Source organism: Eschscholzia californica, unplaced genomic scaffold (assembly GCF_041429995.1).
Source record: "Eschscholzia californica isolate CP2 unplaced genomic scaffold, dmEscCali1.0.p SCAF_4, whole genome shotgun sequence".
In the NCBI taxonomy this organism is placed as follows: Eukaryota; Viridiplantae; Streptophyta; class Magnoliopsida; order Ranunculales; family Papaveraceae; genus Eschscholzia; species Eschscholzia californica.
Genome location: NW_028238461.1, coordinates 40,647,068 through 40,670,641, shown reverse-complemented (window position 1 = coordinate 40,670,641; position 23,574 = coordinate 40,647,068). Strand labels below are relative to the sequence as shown.

General features: G+C 33.5%; 1 long non-coding RNA gene across 3 annotated transcripts in view; it reads left to right on the top strand.

Annotated features, from left to right (window-relative positions):
* The first annotated feature begins 1,455 nt into the window (after positions 1-1,455).
* Positions 1,456-23,574, top strand: part of LOC147544688 (uncharacterized) — a 39,061-nt gene continuing 16,942 nt past the window's right edge. The window contains exons 1-7 of one of the 3 annotated variants that reach the window (XR_015239890.1): positions 1,456-1,756; positions 3,893-4,026; positions 4,325-4,413; positions 4,753-8,665; positions 10,363-10,437; positions 17,661-17,735; positions 22,571-22,645. This is a non-coding gene — a long non-coding RNA (uncharacterized LOC147544688). Of the gene's footprint in view, positions 1,757-3,892; positions 4,027-4,324; positions 4,414-4,752; positions 8,666-10,362; positions 10,438-17,660; positions 19,221-22,570; positions 22,646-23,574 lie in introns of those variants that run through there. The other 2 variants (XR_015239889.1, XR_015239887.1) reach the window with 2 other exon arrangements.

Sequence of the window (23,574 nt, the reverse complement as noted above, 5' to 3'; positions counted from 1 at the left end):
GGTGTCCTCACTAAAGAGAGACAAATAAGTTTTTTTTTTTTGAAGAGACAAAGAGGGGGTTTGTTTCTCTAAAGTTTTCCCCAATAAATACTGATTTTTTCTTTCATATGTTGATTAAATGTAAGGGGTGAATTTTATATGGTGGTCTCAAACTTGGGTTTAAATAGAAAAAAAATTGCATAAAAAAGAGCAAAAAGCAAAAGGTGGGGGTTTTAGTAGGTGTATTTAAAAAAGGTGGGGGTTTCAATAAGAGGCCAAGTCTGTTTAGAAAAGGTGGGGGTTTCAGTAAGTGTATTAGAAAATGTGGGGTTTTAGTAAGTTTATTATCAAAAGGTGGGGGTTTTAGTAAGAGGGATAACAAAGTAATATTTAAAAGTATAAAGTTAAATCTAAGAACATCTCCAAACGTCCAACCTCTATATTGGCATAATCTCTATATTTTCACTCCTTAAATAGAGATTCACTCCAAACGCAAAACACTATTCAAGTCTCTATATTGGCATCTTTGTTATTTTATTAGTTTTAAATTTATAACTTATTATTTTTATTACTTATAACTTCTAAAATTTGATAAATTAAATATAATTAATATAGATTGTATATAAAAATATTATATTAAAAAATACATATAATATTAGAGATATTACAATGCGTACGTTACTACAAATCTTAGAGATATTACAATGTGTACATTACTACAAATTACGAAAATATAAACTAATATTGTTACGTAATAACTACTCCATGATATAATAACTGCGTGCATTATAATGAATAACATGATCGTAGAGGATGAACGTGAAAATGATTTTGACCATATTTATGAAACACTTGGTCCAGATGATGATATACAAGAAGACGACACTGAAAGTTTAACACACTTCCTATCTCGACATAAAAAAATTAAAGATAAAGAGGGTCATTACGCGTTAAGAAATGCGGTTGAGCATTTATGGGCAAGACGGGGTGATACTCCGTCTTAGAAAAATGATTAAATTCTACGAAACGATATGATCTTATTTATTATATAATTTTGTATTTTGTTGCGCATTTTATGTTTATTAATAAAATTTTAATTATGGCCATTTACAATTATATAATTAATTAAATAGTATTATTAGTTTACTAGAATACAAAAGTAATAGGACACAAGTGTCAATTCATAAAAGATATTAAGGACTCAAGTATAAATTTTATGACAACCAAGGGCCAAAAATCTATTATGTCAAATCAGCTCTATAATATAAAGAAGTGAATAGTGAGCCTTCACATGTGAAGGCTCACTATTCACCATTCTCTACATTATAGAGAAGTAGAGGAGCCTTTGGAGCTCCAAAATCTCTATTTATGAAGAAATAGAGCACGTTTGGAGATGCTTTAACAGAATTTTCAAAAAGGTGGGGGTTTTTGTAATTATAAATGAAAGGTGGGGGTTTCGGTAATCTGCATTATGAAAAGGTGGGGGTTTCAGTAATTGTCCCCAAAATCAACTAATCAAGCTTCAATTCCTTACAACGGTCCGATAATTTGAAAGAAAGTCAGATAGACTACAAACAGGAGTAATAAATCAGAAGGTTTGTTTGTTTCGTTGCTTTCTTGGATAGGGTTTCTTTTCCGGTAGAAGTGGCGGAACTAGCAAGAGACCAATCCATCTGTTCACGAACTATAGAAGTAGAGAGAGAAAGAGCCGTGAATGCAAACTACATCGACTATTCGAGAGGGGGAAATCGAACCTAGGGCTTGAGCTAATCCAAAGGTAAAAAAGATCTTTACTCTTCATCATTTTAATTTTTAGGGTTACTTGAACTCTTTGAAAATCCATTTCTAGGTCAGAAATAAATTTGATTTTGGGGAATAATTTGATCAGTAAAGTTAGGAATAATTTAGTTACTTGTTATTGAATTATGGATTTTTGAGGGAGAGGCCCAAAAAATGGAGGGTAAATAAGCATTACCCCCAGCCCAAAAAAAAAAATTAGAACCCAGTCCAAATTGTCAGGACAGCTCACAGTTTCCTGGTTTTTATTTTATTTATCCCTCTTTTACCCCTCCACGGGAAATTTCTGTGTTTTCTGACAATCTGACGGACGACAGCGAATCAATTAATTCCCCGTACATGACGTCATGTCAGAGAAACATTCAGATTTTCTGAAAATTCAAAAATGGCGCCATTTTTTGACGAAATTTCAGCCAATTTTTTTGGATCCCTCCCATTATATTTTGTTTCAACTCCTTCTTTCTTCTTATTTATACATCCAAAAATCTTCTTTTCATCATTCTTATTTTGTTTTTCACATTTTATCTTCTTCATCTCTTTCAATCTCTAAAAACATAAATTTTCTTTTCTTTCTCTCTCTAAAAGTTTTATTTTTTTATTTTTGGATGTCCATCATTCTTTTTTGTTTCACATTTTATTTTCTTCATCTCTTTCAATCTCTAAAAACATCAATTTTCTGTTCTTACTCTCTCTAAAAGTTTTATGTTCTCATTTTTGGGTGTTCATCATTCTTATTTTGTTTCACATTTTATCTTCTTCATCTCTTTCAATCTCTATAAACATCAAAGTTTTCTGTCTCTCTCTCTAAAAGTTTTATGTTCTTATTTTTCTTCTTCATCACTCTTATTTGTTTCACATTTTATCTTCTTCATCTCTAAAAACATCAAAGTACATAACCAAATGTCCAGTGCACAGAACCATTTCCGGTACAGGAGAAAATTTCCAGTTCAAAAGTGTCCAGTACTAAACCAAATGACCAGTACATAGAACAATTCCCGGTGCACAAGAAAATTCCCCAGTACAAAAATGTCTAGTGCATAACCAAATGATGAGTACACAGAACAATTCCCGGTACACAAGAAAATTCCCACTACAAAAATTTCTAGTACATAACCAAATGGCTTGTACACAGAACAATTCCCGGTACACAAGAAAATTCCCAGTACAAAAATGTGTAGTACATATCTAAAAAATGACCAGTACACTAAATAGTTCCCGGTACACAAGAAAATTTTTTTATACAAATCAATGAAATACTACCAAAAATGAAGAAATTTGTTGAGATTGGAAAGAGATCAGAAATAAATCTGGAAAAAAAGAACAAAATTTGTTGAGATTGGAGAGAGAAATATGTGTGGGAGAAAATAAAAAAGAAATAATAAATAAATCTGGAAAAAGAACGAAAATGGCAAGTTGGTAAATTTTGTAATGGCAATTCTGTAAATTCATGGAAAGTACAAGGTTTAATGTCAGGTGCGTCAGACTATTTTCCAAAAAAATTCGAATTTCCCGGGAATTTTTCGATGGCAATTTTGTGAATTTATGGAAAGTACACAGTCTGATGGGAGGCGTGTCAGATTACTTGTCAGAAATTTTCGAGTTTCCCGGGAATTTTTCGATGGTCGTTTCGTAAATTTCAAAAAGAAGAAGGGTGTTTCGGAAATTCCACCCCTAGCCTGACTTTTTTGGACCTGCCCCTCATTCTTTATCTGCAGTGGGCCTGATACATATTGTTGGGCTGATTTTGGGCCTTTTGCCCAACCCCTCTTGAATTATTGATGTTACTTATTAGAGCCTAGAGGTAATTAGGTGATTTTGTTCTTCAATCTTTAAATTTTGTGATTTCTGAATAGTTATTTAGAGAAAAATTAATACTGATTATTTTAGGCTCTTCTTCATCTTCTTGAAAACTTTGTTTTGGTTTTCACTTTTCAGGAGCATTAATTATATATATATATATATATATATATATATATATATATTTAAGGGAGATTTGGGATTTCACTTTGTTATGTAATGAGTTCAATAAGAAAGTTCTTGTACATGTTCTTACTTATTTGTTGGATACTGATATATCTCTTACGGGTCTCAATCGGATATTTTCTCTTGGACTTAGGAATGATCCTCTGGCTTTTTCCAGCTTAAGGTGGTCTCGAGTATGCAAGTATCTAAGAGCCGGAGCCGATAAACTTGAACTGATATTCATTCAAATTTCTGAATTTCACTTTCCGACAGAATCAAATTAATTTGGTAAGCATGTTCATAGTAAATCACTTACTTCATTGATCGTATGCGCAGTAATAGTTTGTAATTTTCGATTAATCTCGCAATATCTCTATTAGATTTTGCATCATGGACTCTCTATGTTTGCGCTTTCCCTTTCACTGATAAGTGGCCAAGGACAAATTCACATATTAATGGTTCTATTTTCCGAAAACACAACTCTTTTCGTAAATTTCAGATGGTAAGCTTTCGCTGACCGAGATTCTGTTCCTTCTCAACATGATTTTCTTAACACCAGTTTGCTTTTTTGCTTATCATCAATCAGAACACATTTTCAGGTACCTGGATTTGGCTGAAGAAAAGGGTTTTAAGCTTTACATCTTCAACGGCGTTGCCTTGTTCATCGGTTGGCTGGTAAATAACCAACCTTAGACAACATTCACCAGATCCAATATATACTCAGTAGATTTCACATTCTATCTTCATTTTATCAATTCATGCCCATATGTATTCTATGAGATATTTGTACTAGCAGTGTTTTCTATCCAATAAATGGAATTCGAATATCTCCACTAAGCATTTGAAGAATTACCAATTGTTGACCTTTTCTTGAAATGATTTTTATGTTTGCAATTTTGTGACTCAGGTTGCAAGGGTTCTTTGGTTTATCTTCATCTTCACTCACATGTTTTTCCAGTATTGTATAGATAAATTCTTGGTATATGATATATTGCGAAATGTTTGTTTTGATAGGTAGTCTTTTGGACAAAGTAACATATATAATTGCAACGGACAAACTTCGCATTCTTAATAGGTATGCTCTTACTTTTCATATATGGTTTGTGACAATAATGTTGCAACGTTGTACTTTGACACAAAAAAGTGCCTTTACATCTTACTTTCGGTGATTATATATTTACTGTAAGAAGAATTTAGTTATAAAAAATTTAGGCTAGTCCTGTATAGTTTCAAATCCTGGCTCCGCCCATCAACTGCTCCCCTAGGGTTTGATCTAGTAACAAGATAGGCTTGATTATATCAAAAGTAGATCGAGATCAGTATAACATATGTTTCGATCCGAGATTCTTGAAAGAGGACTTTTATCACTGGAAGTAATAAGAAACTGAAGAAGAACGATATGGAAAGTTTAGCGAGAGTTTGTTTCTCTTCAATCACCATAATCGTCAAGTAAATTCCGATAGTGTTTTGATCAAACAATGGTATGTTCTGATATTTAACTTCTTCCTGACATGGTTGGTTTATTAAATTAGGGCAAAGTAAGATGTCAGATACATTTCTTTCGTCAATAAATATTCTTGAATATATGAGAACTGCAAAGTGCTTTTTTTTTAATCGATCACTTTGTTTCTCTTCCTTTGTTTCACAAATCATAATCGACTCATTTCTTGACAAACCTGTTCAATTCTTGAATCTCAGGTTTTTTCTTTGATTCGATTTACTAAATTGCATAAAAACCTAAACACTGGCCGTCATACTTTCTTTTACTTGGAAGAACAAGATTTTCGAATTGATTTTCTTGATAGTCCCGATTATCACTTTTGTACACAAAGCTGTTGATGCCTCCTTTCTTTGTGACTAATTAAGCGTGGCTATCATCACTTGAAGACATGTTGCGTTATTGGCCTATCACCTACTTGTTATATCATTTTATTATATAAGTTTTCGATATCACCTTATGCAAGTACTTATATTTTATTTGTCCACCAATAACTGAGGGAACGATTCTACAATCCTAGGTACTGATCTAGGAGAGTACAATTATTGAATCCAGTAATTGATATTTTTCTTATTTACGCTATTGCACCTGCTTCATAATAGTGAAAAGGATTGTACATTTATTGTTACTGATGCTTCAGAAAGAAACTTTAATGTGGTATATAGTATAATGTTTCATCAATGTTCGAGGAAGAATTATACATTTGTTGTTTATGATGCATAAGATTTCAAATTTTAAAGTGATGTACCACATTGTTCCATCAACATTTCAGGAAGGATTATACTTTTATCGGTTGTGATGCCTCAGAAATGGAACTGTAATGTGGTATACCACATTGTTCCATTAATATTTTCGGGAACGATTACATATTTATTGGTTGTGATGCCTATAATGGAACTTTAATGTGGTATATCACATTGTTCCATTAATATTTGAATAAGGATTATACATTTGTCGGCTGTGTTGCCTGAGAAATAGAACTTTAATGTGTATACCACATTGTTCCATCAATATTTACGGAAAGGATTTTATGTTTGTCGGTTGTGATGCCTAAGAATCGGAACTTCGATGTGGTATACCACATTGTTCCATCAATATTTTTGGGAAGGATTTTACATTTGTCGGTTGTGATGCCTAAGAAATGGAACTTCAATGTGGTATACCACATTATTCCATCAATATTTCCGGGAAGGATTTTACATTTGTCGGTTGTGATGCCTAAGAAATGGAACTTTAATGTGGTATACCACATTGTTCCATCAATATTCAAGGGAAGTACTATATATTTGTTAGCTGTGATGCCTAAGAAATGGAATTTTAATGTTGTATACCACATTGTTCCATTAATATTTTTGAGAAGGATTGCACATTTGTCGGTTGTGATGTCTAAGAAATGGAACTTTAATGTGATTTACCACATTGTGCCATCAGAATTTCGGGAAGGATTATACATTTTATCAGTTGTGATGCCTACAAAATAGAACTTTAATGTGGTATACCACATTGTTGTATCAATATTTCGGGAAAGATTATACATTTGTCGACTGTGATGCCTAAGAAATAAAACTTTAATATGGTATACCACGTTGTTCCCTCAATATTCGAGGGAAGGAATATACATCCATTTCTCGTTTGTGATGCCTAAGCAATAGAAAATTAATGTGGTATACCACATTGTTCCATCAATATTCGAGGGAAGGACTATACATTTATCGGTTGTGATGCTTAAGAAATGGAACTTTAATGTGGTATACCACAGGGAAGAACTATACATTTATCGGTTGTGATGCTTAAGAAATGGAACTTTAATGTGGTATACCACATTGTTCCATCAATATTTGGGGGAAGGATAATACGTTTGTCGGTTAAGATGCTCGAAAAAATGGAACGTTAATGTGGTATACCATATGTTTCCATCAATATTCGAGGGAAGGATGTCTGTTGATGCTTGAGAAATGGAACTTTAATGCGTTATACCATATATTTCCATCAATAATCAAGGGAAGGTCTATACGTTTGTCGGTTGTCATGCCTAAGAAATGGAACTTTAACGTGGTATTCCACATTGTTCCATCAATTTCGAGGGAAGAATTATATTAGTGTCGGCTATAATAAGAAATAGAACTTTAATCTGTTATACCGTATATTTCCATCAATAATCGAGGGAAGTACTATATATTAGTCGACAGTGATGCTCAAGAAATGAAACTTTAATGTGGTATACCATATTGTTTCATCAAAAATAGGGGAAGGATTACAAATCTGCCTGTAGTGATGCTTAAGAAATGAAATTTTAATTTGGTTTAACATATTGTTCTATCAATAATCGAGGGAAGGATTGTACATTTGTGGGTAGTGATGCTTAAGAAATGCAACTCTAATGTGGTATACTGTATTGTTCCACCAATAATCAAGGGGAAAATTATGCGTCTGTTGATAGTTATGCTTAAGAAACAAAACTTTAATAACATGAGAAGGATTATACATTTGTGGGTGATGTGAGAAGGATTATACATTTGTGGGTGATGTGAGAAGGATTATACATTTGTGGGCAGTGATGCTTAAGAAATGAAGTATCAATAACCGATATACAATATTGTTCCATCAATTACCGAGGGAAGGATTAGAAATTTTTCAATAGTGATGATTAGGAAATAGACCTTTAATAACTGAGGGAAGGATCATACATCTTTGGCTTGTGATGCTTAAGAAATAGAACTTTAACGTGCTATACATGTTACTTATTTAATCATTGATACGGTAACAAATATAATGGTGGTTTAAGTGTTGTACGATTTTGCCCACGGAATTGAACTATATTATAATACTGTAGTTTTCAGTTCTTGTTGCTTGATTTCTACCTTTTTGGTTTGCTGATGCATACGAATACGAACATGAACAATATTTTAGGACATGATAAGGAGATTAAGAGATATGTTACTGAATAACTATCAGGATTACACGGTTTGTACATTAGCATCTGGGTTTGTCCCTTATGTTACCAAATGCCAAAACAAGCGATAAAATCCTAATATTTTCTTGCCTATTGACCAATCGGGTTGTGATGCAGAATCTTCCATTATATTGCTTTAATTGAGTCAGGTAGTCTTTCCAGTATAATTTAATTCTTGAATTGTATGTTATCAGTAGCATATTAGTATGCATATGTCATCTCACAAATGACTAAACAGTAACGCCTGAGAGGATGAGGAAAGATCTTATTCAAACTACATTGACATATTCATTAGAAAAAGAAGTTCTCAGAGGATGGTAAAAATTGCTCCAAAACCTTTGGTAAGAGCTTTGAAGTTTGAAGTACTGCTTGTGTTCTTGGGTTCTTTTTTGTTTGTTTGTTTTAGGGAAGAGCTTGGATCACCAAAGCTGCTAGATGTCGATCTTCAGTGTGGAAAGTCAGCGAAAAACGCCCCGGTGAGCTCTCTCTCTCTCTCTCTCTCTCCTCCACTCTCTTGGCTTTTGATTGTCATTTAGATCATGTTTGGGGCGCAAGAATGAAATCTACTCTAGTGATCTGGAGTTCTGGACTTAACGGCAGCAATTCAAAGTTTGAAACATAACTCATATATTAACATATATATATGTATATATATATATATATATATATATATATATATATATATGTATATATATAATAGTTCCTTTTATTCGTAGGCTATAAAGTCTACTCTAATGAGCTAGATTAAACTCCTACAATTCAACGTTCGAAACAGAACAACGAATTCGAAAATTTAGCTTGGGATTGTTTGAGACTGCTCCCAAGTCTGGACCGACCTTGAGTTACTCGCTTGTAGCAGTTGATCCCAAGTACCAACTACTGAACTACCAACTCTTAGATTATTTTTAATCTAAATGACATATTTGTGGATCATCATTACGGCTCATAGATGTATGTTGTGTCAAGGAGACCATGCCGTGGAGGTTGGTCAATGGTTCTTAGTCCATCAAATATTCTAGAAATGTAAAAAACTGGAGAGGTGGGTCTTTCATCATCCTAATGGATTTTTTTGTCGCTAAGTCAGTTTGATTGGGAAAAAGAATAAACTGAATTTATAATTGTTCAATAAATTCAGTTAGTACCTGATTCTTTATATAGGAGCTTCGCTAGCTGATGTTTTAAACTTATTACTGTATGTCTTCTGGGAGGCGCTGAATCAACATTCTTAAAGGCTGGGAATTCAACTTATTAGTTTAAAGAATTAGCTCTCTCATTTAGTATGGAACGTATTAAACTATAAAAAATTTAATGGATAACCAAATAATTATCTGTTTTTAGAGTAAGACCATGGCCTCGAAATCAATTTCGGATCTGTTTTTAGAGACAGGTAATGATCTATTGAGATTAACAATATGTTACATTACGATAGCTGGCTCCTTATACTGGGACTACCCTAACCAAATATTTTTACTGTAAACGACATGCTTCAAGCATTTGTGGTAATTCTTCCAAACAAGCACAAGCTTATTGCCAGTGGTCTCTCTGGTTACAGGTCGCGAAGCTTATCCAGGTATATGCATTTACAATAGTTGGTGAAGTTGGCTCCTTCTTTCTAAGTTATACTTTTAATACTAATTATCGCAAAATCCATTTTTATCATTTGATCTTTTGTGCTATTAAAAAATTGTTAACTCTACTTCAATGATTTCAAATGAACGTATGGTTAGGGGGTTGGGGTTCAGCTAGCCAGATCATTTGTCCGAATCCTTCACAGTCGCGGTTACCTGAAGCTTTATATACATTATACCTGTGCAAATCGGTAAATAAAATCAGTGGAATCAGAGCTAAAAGTTCACCCAAGTTGTAGTCAACACTAATAACTAGAAACATTGTCTAGTCACCTAATATCCTACTTGTCGATATTCGTCGATTAACCGCTTGAACGAGAAAATCCAATCTCAGTTTGCTCTTGAAAGATTTAATAGAATTGAGAAAACATCTTTGTTGATTTTTCTTCTTGAGTTTTGCTGCAAAGATGCAACTATTCGTATTTAGTAGTCTTTTAATATTACAGCTGGAATTTCTAATTACGTATTAGTTACTGTAGAAAAAGAAAGTGAAGAGTTCATAAAATATTTGACAATGTGATGCTTTTCTGATCTTTGCATCACAGGATAAGATGATTATTGAGGTGAAGAGTGATTAAATTAGGATGGTGAGAAAGGCGGGGTTCATTAAAAATGTGCAGGTAATATCTCTTGAACTATCTCTGTAGTTAAACAATATCAGTCGTATAATAGTATTTGCAGTTGCTCTCTCATCACTCGTCACTATTAGTTACATAATGTTAATAGTCGTCGATCACGCATAAAGTACTCTGGCTGCGTATTTTGAGACCATCAGAAACATATTAATGTCCTAAGACATTAGTTTGAAAGATACAAACGACCCATCAAAGCTAAAACGCCCTCTCTTAAGGCAATTGAGAAGCTGTGGAAGACTGTCAGTACAAAATTGATCTAGCATTATATTAATGGCACATGCAATTCAGTATAGGTGTCTGAATAAGATTTAGTATCAGTGGAAGTATTTTTAGCTACATTATATTAGGGAAATTGAGGAACTGTGGCAAAGTGTAGGTGGAAAATTGAACTGACAGTAAGGCGCATGCAATCTAGACAAAGGAATAAAATTTTTGTTTCTTTAGAAATTTCATTAACTTCAAAAATAGAAATATTTCGTAAAAATACACCTAACAAAAGGGTGTTTGTTTGTTAGGTGCATTTGAAATATTTCGGTTAGTATGGAAATTTGACAAATCTATATATGATAGAAATATGATGTGATTGTATATAATAAGAGTATTAAACCATAATGAAGCATAAAAATGATGTATATAACGGATTAACAGAATCTATTAGTCTGAAGGGCATTAACAATCACACAGTTAAGTCGGGGCGTAAATTGAATAATTTATTGACAATAACACCCAAAAGATAACATTCTAAACGATCATCAAGTTCGATCATGTGACAATACCACATTGTTCCATCAATATTTCGGGAAGGATTTAGTTTGTGATGCTTGAGAAATAGAACTGTAATGTGGTATACCACATTGCTCCATCAATATTTTCGGGAAGGATTTTACTTTTGTCGGTTGTGATGCCTAAGAAATGGAACTTTAATGTGGTATACCACATTGTCCATCAATATTTTCGGGAAGGATTTAACATTTGCTGTTATGATGCCTAAGAAATGAAACTTAATGTGGTATACCACATTGTTTTATTTATACTTTGCGGAGGGATTATACATTTGTCGGTTGTGATGCCTAAGAAATGAAACTTTAATGTGGTACACCACTCTGTTCCATCATTATACATTTGTCGCCTTGTTAGTTGTGATGCCTGAGAAATGGAATTTTAATGTGATATACCACATTGTTCCATCAATATTTTCGGGAAGGATTTTATATTTGTCGGTTGTGATGCCTAAGAAATGAAACTTTAATGTGGTATGCTACATCGTTTCATGAAGCCTTTCGGGAAGGATTATACGTTTCAGCGGTTGTAATGCCTCAGAAATGGAACTTTAATGTGGTACACCACTGTTTTCCATCAATATTTTTGGAAAGGATGATACATTTATCGGTTGTAATGCCTAAATATGGAACTTGAATGTGGTATGCCACATTGTTCCACAATATCTTTGGGAAGGATTATACATTTGTCGGTTGTGATGCCCAAAAAATGATGTTTTAATTTGTTCCATCTATATTTTCGAGAAAGATTATACATTTGTCGGTTGTGATGCTATTTTAATGTGGTGTTCCATCAAAATTTTCAGGAAGGATTATACATTTGTCGGTTGTGATGTTTGAGAACTGAAATTTTAATGTAGTATACCATATATTTCCATCAATTATTGAGGGAAGGATTATACATACGTAGGTTATGATGCCTAAGAAATGGAACTTTAATGTGGTATACCACATTGTTCCATCAATATTTGAGGAAGGATAATACATTTTTCGGTTGTAATGCTCGAGAAATAGAACGTTAATGTGGTATACCATATATTTCCATCAATGTTCGAGGGAAGGATGTTGGTTGTAATGCTTGAGAAATGAAATTTTAATGTGTTATACCATATATTTCCATCAATAATCAAGGGAAGGATTATACATTTGTCGGTTGTGATGCTTAAGAAATGGAACTTTGATGTGGTATGCCACATTGTTGAATCAATTTTGACGGAACGATTATACAGTTGTTGGCTATAATAAGAATTGGAACTTTAATATGGTATACCATATATTTCTATTAATAATCGAGGGAATTATTATACATTTGTTAGCAGTGATGTTTAAGAAATATAACTCTAATGTGGTAACCATATTGTTCCATCAATAATCAAGGGAAAATTATGCATCTGTTGGTAGTGATGGTTAAGAAACAATACTTTAATACAAGGAATGAAACTTCGGTTTCGGTGGAAATTTCGGTCGGCCCAAAAGTAGAAACGTTTCGTGGAAACGTTTCGGTCAGTGTGGAAATTTAACAAATCTACGGAAATGATATAAATGTGATGTAGTTGTGTATAACAAGACTTTCAACCATAACTAAGCATGAAAAATATGAAGTCTTAACTCTAACATGAAATACGGGATAAACTTCAAAAAAAATTGACGGGTTTGTGACAAAATTCATTAAATTCAGGGTTAATCTATAATAAAACAGTAATACCAGGGGGCTGACTTACAAAAAGATAACTTAAAGCCGTTATAGTAGGGGGTAAATTTTAGAAATTTGGAAATGATGTGAGATATCCCAAAGGAGTGTTAAGGGCGCACTCTATAAGTACTAAAAGCGCACCCCTTGTGAGTGAAGCAGGCGCCGTTTACTGTAAAGAGGGGCGCCTTTATAAATTCTTATTTAAACCTAAGAAACCCTAAAACCCTAATTGTCTTCTTCTTAGGGATGTCAACGGGGCGGGTTTGGGACGGGTTACCTCTTTCCCAAGTCCGCCCCGTTAGTAAACGGGTTTTACCATTCCCGTCCCAATAGTTAATCGGGGCGGGTATTTAATTTCCATACCCGTTCCGGTTAGAAATTACTTAACCATTACCGACCCGCCCCACCCCGTTTAACATGAAACGGTGCGGGGCGGGTCGGATTTAAACATAAATTTCATATTTTTATTTCAAATAAGTTAGATTAATCAAAATAATATAAATAATAAAAATAATATAAATATTATAAACAAAATTTTATAACATTTTGGTTTTATAAACTATAAGCACTACAACTTATTACATAATATAAAATATAAAATAGTTAAATTGATGATATAAGATAAAAAGTTTTAGAAACCTATTGTATATATAATAATACATAACATATATAATCGGGGCGGGGCGGGTTTTACTACCTAATCCCAAACCCGCCCTGAACCCGGTAAATGGTTTTATCTTCATACCATTACCGTCCCATTTAATAAACGGGACGGTAAAACCCGTTCCATTAGGGGCGGATTTGGGAAAAAACCCACCGGTTCGGACTAAATTGCCACCCCTACTTCTTCTCCAGACTCCAGCCGACATGCTCTCTCTCTCTCTCTAGATTTCTATCGAAATCAACCCTAAAATCCCAAATTTCTTGATGAATCTTCACTTGTAATATGAGATAAATTACTTGTTAAGAAGAAATGAAAGAATTTCTTGAAGATCTGAGATGAAACAGTGAAAGAGAAATGAAGATTAAACCAGAAAAATGAAGAACAAATGAAAGTAAGTATCCTAAATTGATTTCGAGCGAAATTTCGATTGATTTCGAGCGAAATCTTACACGAAACTTATGTATGTGTGTTTTTGTATACCTATTTTGAAAAACCGAAAAGTTTCGGTCATTTCGACCGAAACTTTTCGACATTTCATTCCTTGCTTTAATAACGTGAGAAGGGTTATCCATTTGTGGGTAGTGATGCTTAAGAAATGAAGTATTCATAACCGAGGGAAATATTTTACATCTGTGTTAATATGCTTAAGAGTGAAACTTTGATGTGGCATACAATATTGTTCTATCAATAACCGAGGGAAGGATTAGAAATTTTGTTGATAGTGATGCTTAAGAAATAGACCTTTAATAACTGTTTGTGATGCTTAAGAAATAGAGCTTTAACATGCTATACATGTTTACTTGTTTAATTTAATAATTGATACGCTAACAAATATAGTGGTGGTTTAAACGGTGCACGGTTTTGCATATTGAATTCAACTATATTATAATACAATAGTTTTTAGTTCTTGTTGCTTGATTTCTACCTTTTTGGTTTGCTGACACATACGGATACGAGCATGAACAATATTTTACGATAGGATAAGGAGACTAAGAGATATGTTACTGAACAACCACTGGCATTACACAGTTTGTACATTAGCATTCATGGTTATCCCTTGTGTTACCAAATGCCAAAACAAGCGAGAATATCCCATCATTTTTTCGGCTATTGACCCATCGAATTGTGATGCTGCATCTTTCATTATGTTGCCTTACTTGAGCTTGGTGGCAGCTAATCAGGGGTTGAAAGGTAGTTTTCCAGTATAACTTGGTTCTTGTAATGTATGTTATCAGTAGCATATTCGTTTTGCATATGTTATAGTAACGCCTGGGAGGATGAGGAAAGATCATATTCAGACTATATTGCCATATTCATTAGAAAAAGAAGTTACCAGAAGATGGTAACAGTTGCTACAAAGCCTTCGGTAAGATCATATTCAGACTATATGTTGTGTCAACGGAACCATGACATGGAGGTTGGTCAATGGTCTTAGTCCATTAGTCCAGATATTCTAGAAACGTATAATCATGGGAATGTTGGTCATTCATCATCCTAATCGATTTTCTTTTTTGTCGCTAAGTCCGTTTCATTCAGAAAAATAATAAACTGAATTTGTAATTGTTCAATAATAGCAGCTCCTCCTTTTGAAGAAAATATGTTGCCTTGTAGTACCTGATTCTTTATACAAGAGCACCGCTGGATGATATTTTATTTGTGAAGAACAAACTTATTGCATTATATCTTCTGGGAGGCGCTGAATCAACATTATGTCTTCTCTCCTTCAGTAAAGAACATATAAAACTATAAAAAGTTTAATGAATAACCAAATTATTGTCTGTTGTTAGAGTAAAATCATGGCCTCGAATTAGTTTTGGATCTAGGAATGTAAATTGATACCTCTAATAGGTAACCAAATAAATTTTTGTTTTGATGACGAGAAAATCATGCATTCTGACCTTGTGTTTCTCTCTTGATGTTGATTGACAAAAGATAGCTCAGCAGAAAAAAGGTTAGTTAATTTGGCCAGATTGCTTGTTCTACGTTACAACTTGAGCATACTTCTATGGTTTTTGATTGACTTATCCTTAATACTCTTAATATAGACAATGAAACAAAATGTGATGGTGTATTTTTAGTTATTAATCGGTTAATGGCTTAATCAGGAGCAAACAACTTAGTCTGCATATAAAAGTTCAAGAGAATTGATAAGGCTGCAAATATGCCAGTACTAGAATCAGTTTGTTTTTAGCTTTCGTAGATCAAAATTCTAATAAAATCTAAGAATTCATCTTGCATTTGACAACGAGAGTTGTAGAGCTTTTGCATGGCCAGTAAGGTGAGGCTTCATGTGCAGGTAATTTTGGGTATGTTTGTCATAGCTTGAGTGCATTTCATGTTAAAAATAAAGGACATGTTATATCTTCAGATATCTACTCTCGACCCTCCATTAGGACGTTTGCATCATAAATTCAGAAATTAGGATTGAAATTATTTTGTCACTCTGTTTCGTAAGAGAAGAACAAACTGGTCGAGATGGGTAGTAATCTACTAAAATCGTGAATAGATCAATTACAGTAGCCTTAACTTTAGACAATGTCCAATATGTTGCATTATAATACTTAGATCCTTTTACAAGGATGACTCAAACTAATATATTTTTACTGTTGATGTTAACTTCAATCATTGTGGATGATCTCCTCAAACAAGCACAAGTTGCTCGCATAATGTGTCTTTTGTTACAGAGACCCTTAAGTCACGAAGGTTATCAGGTATCTTTATTCGTTTTCACGAGCTGCGAAATTATGTTAATCCAAACCTGGGAGTTCACTTATTGCTTTTTAAAGAGCAATTCTCTCCTATAGTAGAAAATGTACATGACTACAAAAGGTTCCGTAGGCAACCACTTTACGGTTAATTTTATTTTTACACATAAAATTGTTTCGATGGCAAGAAATAACCATGCACTTTGGTCTTGTGATTGTCTTGTTTGTTGATGTGAAGAAAAAACAGTGATAAAGAAATAAGGTCCGTTAGTTTTGTCTGAATTGCTTAATTTTTGTTACAATTTTACTTTGTATAACCCTGTACCTCTTTATACATATGTAAACTAGATTCTTTTCATTAGGATTTGAAATTTAAGGGGTCACAATCCATTTGTCCGGGTCTAGTGGTGGGTCTCGGACGTCGAAAGCTTTATCTCGGCTTAGGTGTAAAAGTTCACCTAAGTTGTAGTCTACTTGCAGTTATTCATTAGTTAACTACTTCAACCGGAATTGGAAATTTAATTATTAATTTGCACTTGAAAGATTTGGGAGAATTCTTATGACATCATTATACTAGCTCCAAACCTCTAGCTGCTTAACAATATCTTACATTACGATAGCTGGCTCCTTATACTGGGACTACCCTAATCAAATATTTTTACTGTAAACGACATGCTTCAAGCATTTGTGGTAATTCTTCCAAACAAGCACAAGCTTATTGCCAGTGGTCTCTCTAGTTACAGGTCGCGAAGCTTATCCAGGTATATGCATTTACAATAGTTGATGAAGTTGGCTCCTTCTTCTTTCTAAGTTATACTTTTAATACTAATTATCGTAAAATCCATTTTTATCATTTGATCTTTTGTGATTTTAAAAAATTGTTAACTTTACTTCAATGGTTTCAAACGTACGTATAGTTAGGGGGTTGGGGTTCAGCCAGCCAGATCGTTTGTCCGAATCCTTCGCAGTCGCGGTTACCTGAAGCTTTATCTACATTATACCTGTGCAAATCGGTAAATAAAATCAGCGAGATCAGAGCTAAAAGTTCACCCAAGTTGTAGTCAACACTAATAACTAGAAACATTGTCTAGTCACCTAATATCCTACTTGCCGATATTCGTCGATTAACCGCTTGAACGAGAAAATCGAATCTCAGTTTGCTCTTGAAAGATTTAATATAATTGAGAAAACATCTTTGTTGATTTTTCTTCTTGAGTTTTGCTGCAAAGATGCAACTATTCGTATTTAGTAGTCTTTTAATATTACAGCTGGAATTTCTAATTGCGTATTAGTTACTGTAGAAAAAGAAAGTGAAGAGTTCATAAAATATTTGACAATGTGATGCATTTCTGATCTTTGCATCACAGGATAAGATCATTATTGAGGTGACGAGTGATTAAATTAGGATGGTGAGAAAGGCGAGCTTCATTAAAAATGTGCAGGTAATATCTCTTGAACTATCTCTGTAGTTAAACAATATCAGTCGTATTATAGTATTTGCAGTTGCTCTCTCATCACTCATCACTATTAGTTACATAATGTTAATAGTTGTCGATCACGCATAAAATACTCTGGCTGAGTATTTTGAGACCATCAGAAACATATTAATGTCCCAAGACATTAGTTTGAAAGATACAAACGACCCATCAAAGCTAAAACGCCCTCTCTTAAGGCAATTGAGAAACTGTGGAAGACTGTCAGTACAAAATTGAACTAGCATTATATTAATGGCACATGCAATTCAGTATAGGTGTCTCAATAAGATTTAGTATCAGTGGAAGTATTTTTAGCTATATTATATTAGGGAAATTGAGGAACTGTGGCAAAGGGTAGGTGGAAAATTAAACTGACAGTAAGGTGCATGCAATCTAGACAATGGAATAAAATTTTTGTTTCGTTGGAAATTTCATTAATTTCAAAAATAGAAATATTTCGTAAAAATACACCTAACAAAAGGGTGTTTGTTTGTTAGGTGAATTTGAAATATTTCGGTTAGTATGGAAATTTGACAAATCTATATATGATAGAAATATGATGTGGTTGTATATAATAGGAGTATTAAACCATAACGAAGCATAAAAATGATGTATATAACGGATTAACAAAATCTATTAGTTTGAAGGGCATTAACAATCACACAGTTAAGTCGGGGCGTAAATTGAATAATTTATTGACAATAACACCCAAAAGATAACATTCTAAACGATCATCAAGTTAGATCATGTGACAATACCACATTGTTCCATCTATACTTCGGGAAGGATTTAGTTTGTGATGCTTGAGAAATAGAACTGTAATGTGGTATGCCACATTGCTCCATCAATATTTTCGGGAAGGATTTTACTTTTGTCGGTTGTGATGCCTAAGAAATGGAACTTTAATGTGGTATACCACATTGTCCATCAATATTTTCGGGAAGGATTTAACATTTGTCGGTTGTGATGCCTAAGAAATGGAACTTAATGTGGTAAACCACATTGTTTTATTTATACTTTGCGGAGGGATTATACATTTGTCGGTTGTGATGCCTAAGAAATGGAACTTTAATGTGGTACACCACATTGTTCCATCAATATTCGAGGGAATGACTATACATTTGTGGGTTGTGATGCCTACGAAATAGAATTGTAATGTGGTATACCTTATTTTTCAATCAATATCGGGGAGGATTACACATTTGTCGGTTGTGATGCCTAAGTAATGGAACTTTAATGTGGTACACCACTTTGTTCCATCATTATACATTTGTCACCTTGTTAGTTATGATGCCTGGGAAATGGAACTTTAATGTGATATACCACATTGTTCCATCAATATTTCGGGAATGATTTTACATTTGTCGGTTGTGATTCCTAAGAAATGAAACTTTAATGGGGGGTTGGGCCATTGGTCCAAAAAGGGGGCTAAAATGAAAATTTCACCCAAAGTTGCCTAAAAATGAAAGGGAGGACCAATGTGTCAGTTTGGGGGTCAAAATTACGTAAAGGGCCCTTAGAAAATAAAGTATTTACCGTTCATGCCATCGAAAATTCTCGGGAAACGATTTTTTTTCTGAAAAATAATCTGACAACCCGTCCATCAGAATGTGTACTGTTCAGAAAATTACGGAACAGCCACCGAAAAATTCTCGGGAAACGCAATTTTTTTCGGGAAATTATTTTATTTACTGGAAATTTTTTTCTGTACTAGACATTTTTGCTGGGCGGGAATTTGAAAGTTCCTAAAAAAATTTGGGCGGGAATTTGAAATTTCAAAACTTCGAAAAAAAAATTTGTGACCGGGAAATTATTTTATTTACTGGAAATTTTTTTCTGTACTAGACACTTTTGCTGGGCGGAAATTTAAAATTTTTAAAATTTGCCCGGGAATTTAAAATTTTCAAAAAAATTTGAAAATTTGGCCGGGAATTTGAAATTTCGTTTGAAAATTTCGAAAAAAAGATTTCGTTTGAAAATTTCAAAAAAATTTGAAAATTGGAATTTTTTGTGTACGGGAAATTATTTTATTTACCGGGAAGAGATGGTTTGCTGGGCGGGAATTTGAAATTTCGTTTGAAAATTTCAAATTTTCAAAAAATTTTGAAACTTTGAATTTTTCGTGTACTGGTAAATTATTTTATTTACCAGACATTTTTTTTCAGGAAAATGTCAACATGTCCCGTCCAAGGGCAAGAGGGGAATAAAAAAAAAAACTGACATTTGGACCTGCAACTAATTTTTGGGCAAGAGTGGATTTTTTTGGGTTTACCCCCCAGATTTTGGACTGTTGACTCAAAAATCCAACTTTAATGTGGCATGCTACATCGTTCCATCAAGCCTTTCGGGAAGGATTATACGTTTTAGCAGTTGTGATGCCTCAAAATGGAACTTTAATGTGGTACACCACTTTGTTCCATCAATATTTTCGGAAAGGATTATACATTTGTCGGTTGTAATGCCTAAGATATGGAACTTGAATGTGGTATACCACATTGTTCCACAATATCTTTGGGAAGGATTTTACATTTGTCGGTTGTGATGCCCAAAAAATGAAGTTTTAATTTGGTATACCACATTGTTCCATCTATATTTTCGAGAAAGATTATACATTTGTCGACTGTGATGCCTAAGAAATGGAATTTTAATGTGGTGTTCCATCAATATTTTCAGGAAGGATTATACATTTGTCGGTTGTGATGTTTGAGAACTGAAATTTTAATGTAGTATGCCATATATTTCCATCAATAATTGAGGGAAGGATTATACATATGTAGGTTGTGATGCCTAAGAAATGGAACTTTAATGTGGTATACCATATATTTCCATCAATGCTCGAGGAAGGATGTTGGTTGTGATGCTTGAGAAATGAAATTTTAATGTGTTATACCATATATTTCCATCAATAATCAAGGGAAGGATTATATATTTGTCGGTTGTGATGCTTAAGAAATGGAACTTCGATGTGGTATACTACATTATGCACTCAATTTTGACGGAACGATTATACAGTTGTTGGCTATAATAAGGATTGGAACTTTAATATGGTATACCATATATATCTATCAACAATTGAGGGAAGTATTATACATTAGTTAACAGTGATGTTTAAGAAATATAACTCTAATGTGGTAACTATATTGTTCCATAGTTCAATAAAAAAAATGAACTATATTGTTCCATAAATAATCAAGGGAAAATTATGCATCTGTTGGTAGTGATGCTTAAGAAACAAAACTTTAATAACGTGAGAAGGATTATCCATCTGGATAGTGATGCTTAAGAAATGAAGTAATAATAACTGAGGGAAAGATTTTACATCTGTGGTAGTATGCTTAAGAATGAAACTTAGATGTGGTATACAATATTGTTTTATCAATAACTGAGGGAAGGAGTGGAAATTTGTTGATAGTGATGCTTAAGAAATAGACCTTTAATAAGAGATGAAAGGATCATACATCTTTGGTACGTGATGCTTAAGAAATATAACTTTAACATGCTATACATGTTTACTTGTTTAATTTAATCATTGATACGTTAACAAATATAGTGGTTGTTTAAATGGTGCACGATTTTGCATATTGAATTCAACTATACAATAGTTTTTAGTTCTTGGTTCTTGATTTCTACCTTTTTGGTTTGCTGACGTTTGGACACGAGCATGAACAATATTTTATAATAGGATAAGGAGATTAAGAGATATGTTACTGAACAACCATTGGGATTACGCAGTTTATACATTAGCATCTGTGTTTGTACCTTGTGTTACCAAATGCCAAAACAAGCGAGAATATCCTATCATTTTTTCGGCTATTGACCCATTGGATTGTGATGATGCATCTTTCATTATATTGCCTTAATCGAGCTTGGTGGCAGCTAATCAAGGGTTGAAAGGTAGTTTTTCCAGTGTAACTTGGTTCTTGTTATGTATGTTATCAGTAGCATATTCGTTTTGCATATGTTATCAGTAGCATATTCTTTTTGCATATGTTATCAGTAGCATATTCGTTTGGCATATGTTATTGTAACGCCTGGGAGGATGAGGAAAGATCATATTCAGACTATATTGGCATATTCATTAGTTAAAAAAGTTACCAGAAGATGGTAACAATTGCTAAAACTTTCGGTAAGATCATATTCAGACTATATGTTGTGGCAACGGAACCATGCCATGGAGGTTGGTCAATGATCTTAGTCCATCAGATATTCTAGAAATGTATAATCATGGGAATGTTGGTCATTCATCATCCTCATGGATTTTCTTTTCTGTCGCTAAGTCTGTTTCATTCAGAAAAAGAATAAACTGAATTTGTAATTGTTCAATAATAGCAGCTCCTCCTTTTGAAGAAAATATGTTGCCTTGTAGTACCTGATTCTTTATACAAGAGCTCCGCTCGATGATATTTTATTTGCGACGAACAAACTTATTGCATTATGTCTTCTGGGAGGCGCTGAACCAAATTTTTGTCTGTTTTTAGAGTAAAATCATGGCCTCGAATTAGTTTTGGATCTAGGAATGTAAATTGATACCTCTAATAGGTAACCAAATAAATTTTTGTTTTGATGACGAGAAAATCATGCATTCTGACCTTATGTTTATCTTCTCTCTTGATGTTGATTGACAAAAGATAGCCCAGCAGAAAAAAGGTTAGTTAATTTGGCCAGATTGCTTGTTTTACGTTACAACTTGAGCATACTTCTATGTTTTTTCATTGACTTATCCTTAAATACTCTTAAGGATACTCGTTGTAGTCAGATGTACCCGTGTAGTCTTGGCTAAAAGTTTGATATTTGCATCACAGGATAAGATGATTATTGAGGTGAAGATAGAACAAATTAGAATGGTCAGAAAGGCGAGCTTCGTTAATAATGTGCAGGTAATATCTCTTGAATTTCTTTGTAATTAAACAACATCAGTCTTATAGTATTTGCGGTTAAAAAAAGTGAAGAGTTACATAATGTTAATAGTCGTCTATCACGCATAAAGTACTCTGGCTGAGTATTTTGAGACCGTCAGAAACATATTACTGTCCCAGGACATCAGTATAAAAGATACAAACGACCTATCAAAGCTAAAATGCCCTCTTAGGGCAATTGAGGAACCGTGGCAGATTGTCGGGACAGAATTGAGCTGATAGGATGGCACATGTAATTCAGTTTGGGGTGTCTCAATAAGATTTAGTATCAGTGGAAGTACTTATAGCTAACATTATATTTATGAAACCTAGGAGTAGTTAATTTAAGCTAACATTATATTAAGGCAATTGAGGAACCGTGGCAAACTGATGTTACAAACTTGAACTGACCGTAAGGCACATGCATCTAGACTAAGGAATAAAATTTTAGTTTCCGTGGATATTTCCGTAATTTCAAAAATAGAAATATTTCGTACAAATACACGTGACAAAGGGTGCTAATTTATAGGTGTATTTGAAATATTTCGGTTAGTATGATAATTTTACAAATCTATATAGACATATATGATGTGATTGTATATATAACAAGATTACTAAACCATAATGAAGCATAAGAATGATGTATATAACGGATTAACATAATCTATTAGTTTGAAGGGCATTAAAATTCAACAATGAAGTCGGTAACACCTAAAAGATAACATTGTTACTGATAATAGTTAACAAACTTTGGTAGTTTGAGAGCGCATCTTTAATTACATATTATATCTGAAGGATATATCCGTTCGGTCTGAAGGCAATGTCCTTCCGAAGGAGTGTCCTTCGACCAAGATGGCAATGCAATCAATTTGTCAGCTAGGATAACGATGAACTCATCTTGAAGATCATCC